The sequence below is a fragment of the Sphaerodactylus townsendi genome, linkage group LG06, assembly GCF_021028975.2.
Source record: "Sphaerodactylus townsendi isolate TG3544 linkage group LG06, MPM_Stown_v2.3, whole genome shotgun sequence".
Taxonomy (NCBI): domain Eukaryota; kingdom Metazoa; phylum Chordata; class Lepidosauria; order Squamata; family Sphaerodactylidae; genus Sphaerodactylus; species Sphaerodactylus townsendi.
In genome coordinates this window covers 122,785,383-122,792,208 of record NC_059430.1, presented here as the reverse complement: position 1 = coordinate 122,792,208, position 6,826 = coordinate 122,785,383, and positions in this window count along the sequence as shown.

Sequence of the window (6,826 nt, the reverse complement as noted above, 5' to 3'; positions counted from 1 at the left end):
GGAAGGAGGGGAAAAGTACTCACTCCTAACCAGGGATTCCTTGGTTTCATTTCAACCTTTAATGGCATATAAGATTCCTTGGTTTAAATTGATAGGGCCTGGAGTAGTGCTATGGCTATGGGGTGAGGGTGAGCTACGACTTGGAAGACCCACGCTCAAATCCCTACTTTGCCCTGAAATTCATTGTGTGACCTGGCCTGATCTCAATCACTCTTTACGGCCTAGCCTACCTTGTGTGCTTGTTGTAAGGATAAACTGGAAGAAAGAAGGCTGAGGTTTTTTAAAAAAAAATCTGATAGATAGACCTTATTGGGGGGGGGGGGAGTCAGGACGTACTTTGCAAACAAACTTATGCGTTGCATTTCTTCCTGATAATTCTTCCATATTTGGTTCTGCATTTCCCCCACACACAGTGTCTCCCACAGTGAGAGGCATTTTCTAAAAATAATGATCTCTGGAGAAAGCATCTATCGGAAAATCCCAACATTAAGAACCAGTTTTAAAAACAGGCAGCAGACTCTTTTAAAAAAATTAATATTGGACCGCTGTTCAGTTAAAAACTTATCCACAGCTGAAGAATTCCCTGCTCATGTGAACTAGCATGCTGTCAGACTACTCCCAAACATGCTAATTTTCTCTGCTGAGGAAAGGATTTGTATTTTCATATAGGCGTATGCAAATATGTCACCGATCCCTCCCTGCCAGTTGAATGAGTCCAAAACAGAAATGAGTCCAAAACAGAAAGCTCTCAGCCATTTGATTCTGTAGATGAAGAGTTTAGATTTATAAGAGTTTAGATTTATAAGTTTAGAGTTTAGATTTATAACCCCCCTTTCTCTCCTGCAGGAGACTCAAAGGGGCTTACAATCTCCTTGCCCTTCCCCCTCACAACAAACACTCTGTGAGGTAGATTGGGCTGAGAGAGCTCCGAGAAGCTGTGACTAGCCCAAGGTCACCCAGCTGGCATGTGTAGGAGTGTACAGGCTAATCTGAATTCCTCAGATAGCACAAACTGCCTCAAGCTGACTTGGTGGTTGCCTATTGGCCAGTTCCCAGAGCGCTATACTGAATTGTTAAACCTCAAAGCCATAAGCGTACATCAGTTTTCTGAAACTTTTGTTTCGCTCTGTCTTTGTTTTGTTATGTAACTTATTACTGTCGGAAGCAACAGAGACCAAACTGATAATTAGACTCCAAATTTTGGTTGAAGATCTGCTCAGTTAGATCTGAGGGGAGAAACCAGCAGAAACCCAGCTTCCTAAACTGTCCTTGGCGTTTTCCCCACGGACACAATATCCTGAGAGAAAACCAGGTTCAAACATACTGGGTTGTTTGTATCTCAGTTTCTCCCTTCGCACGGCTGCCCCGTCAGTGTGTTCAGACCAGGAGGAAGAACTCCAGTGAGTTATGTACAAGCCCCCGGTTTATTTTCATTTTCCACATGTAGTTTGCGTAGATTCCTGCACATGCACAAACATTCCCGTTTTTCTGATGATCTGATTGGCTGTAGCTGTGGGGCAAGGAGAGCAGGCGGCAAGTTGGGAAAAATACATCAGTCCGTCTCCTGCGGGAACCTCCAGATGCGTGATAAGGGAAATCTTGTGGGGCGGGCCCGATTTAGGCCCGGAAGCCATGTGGAAGTCATGGCCGAACTGGGATGTTTCACCTCTTTATCCCAGGATGTATTGGCCATGTGAAAAACGCCCTTGACTACTGGAGGTCAGAGGCAGTTTGGAATGGAGGGCTGTTTGGCTTCCTCTTCAAATTCAAAAAAATAAATAGCCAGAATCACATGGGATTAAGACTGGGGATCTCATTGAGCTCAGGGCAATACTGAGGTGTGATTGCTTCCAGAAACAGCTCAGACTCACCCCCCAGCCTGCCCCACCCAGCAGGGGCATAATGCCCATTGGGCAAGGTGGGCAGCTGCCCAGGACACCACCTAGTGGGGGGTATCAAAATGCAGGGTTCGTTTTTGGGTATTTTTAGTGGTTTTCCATTTTTGGCCTGCAGGGGACGCATTTCTTAGGCTAGCGGCACCAAATATTCAGTGTATCATCAGAAGACTGTCCTTATGCTACTCCCCAAGTTTGGTGAGGTTTGGTTCAGGGAGTCCAAAGTTATGGACTCCCAAAGGGAGATGGGGGCTACAGTTTTGAAGGTCCATAACTTTGGCCCCCCTGAACCAAACTGCACCAAACCCATTGGGGGGGGGGGCATCCAACTCAGGTTTTGCCCAGGGCTACAGTTTGCCTCATTATGCCCCTGCCACCCAGGAACCATTACAACTTATTTGTGTACAAGGGAATACCATTTCAGCTATGTTTAGGACTGAGGTTTCTCTGTTGAATGGGTTTCTGGGGCTTTCCGCACTACAAAAGGGAGTGAAGGTCGACTCGGTTCCCTTCAATGGGGGGTGATTCCTGGCTGTCCGCACAGCAACTTCCTTGGCCCCCTGGAACCGAGCTAAGTGGGCGGGATCATCTTGGTACCTGTTTCGCTCCTCGATCGTGATTGGCGCTTGTGTTACGGCGGGAAACGGGAACGTTCTTTGTTTTTTTTTACAGTTTCCATACGTCGCAGCTATGTAGCATTGATGCGCTGAACTACTTCCGTCGCAGTCGGAGCTACGAAGCTTTGGCGCCAAAATTTTTCCAGTTTAATCGTCGCTTTGAAACGATCTCAATATCGTAGCTTTGAAACGTGAGGGAAACTGTATTAAAAAAGCCGCGCTCTCTGCCCGTCATGACTCTCCCGTTCTGCGCATGCGAACGAAGTGGCTCCTGATTGGTTGAGTGGATGTGGTGTCGTTTCGATGCGTCCGCATTTCGAAGCTTCGAAGCGATATCGACCTTGTTCCACCAGCGAGTCGCGGTTCATAACTGCGACAGGGATGTCGCGGTTCCGAGTGGGGGGAACAGAGACAAGACAACGTCGAGCTCGGTTGTAGTGCGGATACACTGAGTTGAACCTGAGTAGAAACCAGTACAACACAGTAAGTGCGGAAAGCCCCTCTGAGTTCCATCCCATACCTATGCAGCATGCGCTGGTTTTGTTGGACTGGGGCAAGGAGGGAGACTTTCCTTCATATTGCATAACCCCAGTAACTGTTGGCTTGATACTTTTGGCCTCCTATCCCTTGGAGGTTTTTCTCCACCTGGGCTTCCAAATCAGAGCATTCTCATACAACACTGTATTCTGATCATCCTCTGTCCACACTTTCTTCTCTTTTCCACAACTGCTCGGCCCTGGTCTCTTTTTAAAGAGGGAACACACTGATACACACTCTGGAGTAAAGTGTGTCCCTTCCCCCCGCCATAAACTGCAGATCTCCTGTGGGTGCCATTTTCCTGGTATTTTCCCCAGCCATGCTACTGTAGGGATTTTCTGTCTTTTTAAAAATAGTAATTGCTATAACAATCTAGAGCTGTCAAGACCTCACTATTTCAGTTTGAAATGTTATCTTTTCAGTTTTCATTTTTATAAAGACAGCCTTTTTGGTTGCAGAGATATAAGAGGAAAAGTGCAGGCCACTTTGTCCTAATTGCTGGGGAAGAAATGGGGAGAAGAAATTGCAAGATGGCTGGAGGGTTACTATTTATATGCTGATCTGGTGCTATAGCCCTATAGCCATCTATTGTCATTGATCCATTTGAAGCTTTAATAGAATATGCTGCCACAGGAGGTGGTGATGGCCACTAACCTGGATAGCTTTAAAAGGGGCTTGGACAGATTTATGGAGGAGAAGTCGATTTATGGCTACCAATCTTGATCCTCTTTGATCTGAGATTGCAAATGCCTTAACAGTCCAGGTGCTCAGGAGCAACAGCCGCAGAAGGCCATTGCTTTCACCTCCTGCATGTGAGCTCCCAAAGGCACCTGGTGGGCCACTGCGAGTAGCAGAGTGCTGGACTGGATGGAGTCTGGTCTGATCCAGCTGGCTTGTTCTTATGTTCTTATGTTCTTAGAAGTCTCAAAAATCTATTCGAACACAAAGTGCTGTTAGCTCTCTTTGAAAAAGCATTCTGTTGGCCTGTACAGAGTGATATCTTTGTCATGTTTATGTGAATAGCTATCATTCATTCCTAGAAGGGGAAATTAAACACCACATTTAACCATTTTGGCACATGCATAAGAAACACAAAAAAGGGTTTGGCAACGTGCCATGACCACCATGGTGGGCATACTCTCATGAATGGGTGTGTTGCATGTAGAGCATGGGAGGAAGGAAAAAGCTGGGGGAAATCTAGAAAAAAATGTGCAGAGAACTCCCATCTGTGGAAGCTCAATTTCCAACATATGTGTTCTTGCATTTGCTGATGTGTTGGACACAGCACAGAGAATCCTGCCTGTGTAAAAGCAGCTGCTAAAGGGACAGACAGCACAATTCAGTGGGTTAGGCTGAGCCCTGAGGTTAACAGTCATAGAGTAGACCAGTGATGGCGAACCTTTTTGAGACCGAGGGCCCAAATGGCAACGCAAACCCCAGTTATTTATCGCAAAGTGCCAACCTGGCAATTTAACCTGAATGCTGAGGTTTTGGTTCAGAAAAAAACCAGTTGGCTCCCTCTTCCACCACCCCACCCGCTTGCGCAGGGACCAGTCTGCCCTAGCCTCCAGCAAGTCCGGCGCACACCGCTCTGTGGCTCTCTAGCATCTCTGCCTCCTCTGCACCCCCCCCCCCCCGGCCCGGGCAGCAGCCACCTGGTGCCCAGGGACCAGGCCCACCAGCCAAGTCCTCCCTGCTCACTGCAGGCCCGCCAGCCTAAATGTGTGTGTGTGTGTGTGTGTGTGTGTGTGTGTGTGTGTGTGTGTGTTGGGTGAGGGGGTCTTCTTCTTCTTCTTCTTCTTCTTCTTCTTCTTCTTCTTCTTCTTCTTTTTTATTGGCCCTCCAGAGTAACTTGTTGGCCACTGTGTGAGACAGGCTGCTAGACTAGATGGACCATTAGTCTGGCCCAGTAAGGCTCTTAACTTTCAATTTTTAAAAAGAAGTTGAAGCAAGTTTCTAGTGCTTAAGAGTGCAAAGATGTGATCCAAAACATATGGATAGTGGGGGGGGGACACAACATGAGGAACTGTATTAAAGGGTCGCGGCATTAGGAAGGTTGAGAACCACTGCAACAGGCCATGGTGTGCCACTGTGCTGGCTACTGCCAAGGCGTGGGAAGGCAAGCAACTTCACGCTGTTTCCAACAAACCAGGAACCGTGGCTATTTACTAAGCACAGAGACACTCAACAGTGGAAAGTATGGTGCAAAGTACCTCAAGGAAAGGTCTATTACGAGTATGACAACAATACAAAAGACTGGGGTGGGAGGGAGAGAGAGAGAGAGAGAAAATTTAAGAACGGTCCCTATCTGGAAATAAGCTGCTGATGCCGGCCAGATCAGCTTGCAGGTTTCAGTTTCTGCCGTGCGCTACAAAACTCTGATCTTTTGGACTGGGATCTGGCAGAATCAATATTTGAAAAGGGGCAGGAATCAAATGAGAGAGAAGTGGAGGCGGGCGGAGGAAAGAGAAACTAACAGAAGCAGAGTTACGTGGCATGAATACGGAAGCGAACCTATCAGCCTACTGGAGAGATGATCTTTCAGGCCACAGTAACCCCCAGCACGCAGTGCGCATGATTCGTGACACTGAACATTCGAGAAGTTTTAGCACAGTGGTGGCGAACCTATGGCACTCCAGATGTTCATGGACTACAAGTTTTAGAACAGTGGTGGCGAACCTATGGTAGTCCATGAACTATGGTAGTCCATAGTCTATGGTAGAATTGTAGTCCATGAACATCTGGAGTGCTATAGGTTCGCCACCACGGTTTTAGGACATCACACACAACTGCAGACAGGCCCAGATGAATTCCCAAATTCTAGAGACAGGTAGGTGAAGGCAGATGCTCACTAGCATGACCAGTGGGCCTTTACGGCTTCACTTCCAATAGTCTTTTGAATAGTCACCAAAACACTAAAGCTATTCAGGAGTGTCAGAATTCCCAGTCGATAATGATCACAAGCAAATTCTGCCATCTAGTGACCAGAGCCTCCAACTGCAAGCCGACAAGACTGCCTAATCTTGGCTTGGCAGACTATCAATGTATTTGGTGCTGAATGGCAGAAAAGCTCCCTTCCCCCAAAGAGCTTACAATATTTCCAATATGGTGGTGGAAAGTGCCACCAAGTCATATGGTGGTGGAAAGTGCCACCAAGTTATGGTGACTCCTTAAAATTTTTAAAGCAAGAGACATCCAAAAGTAGTTTGCCACTGCCTCAGAGGCATAGCTGGGCCATAGCACACCTGGGGCGCACTCGGTTTTCCACACACCCTCCCCCTCTCCACAGCGCCCTGCCCCCCCCTTTCCTTAGTGCAGGCTGGAGAAGCAGCCTGTGTTACCTTCAGGCTGAAAACAGCCTGGCGGGAACTATACTTCCCATGAGACCCTGGGGCTTGCAAGGTCTCCTGGGAAGTGTAGTTCTGACTCAGCAGATTTTCAGCCCAAAGAACTGGGGACTCTCCAGCCTGCACTAATTCCTTGAGGTGTTATTGATATGCGTGGGGTGGGGGGATGTCACTGGAGGGGCAGGAGGGTGGCAATTTTCCGCCCCCAAGGCGCGTGCCCAGTGCAACGCCCCCCCCCCCCAGTCCCCTGGTAGTTCCGCCTCTGTTGATTGCCTTGGAATACAAATTTCAGACCTCCCACCCAATTACAAACCTGGGCTGACTTTGCTTAGCTCCCGAGATTGCCCTGAGGCTGCAGGCAACTTACAATGACTCTGTATGGTTTGCAAGGCAGGAGACATTCAGAGGTGGTTTGCCATTGCCTGCCCCC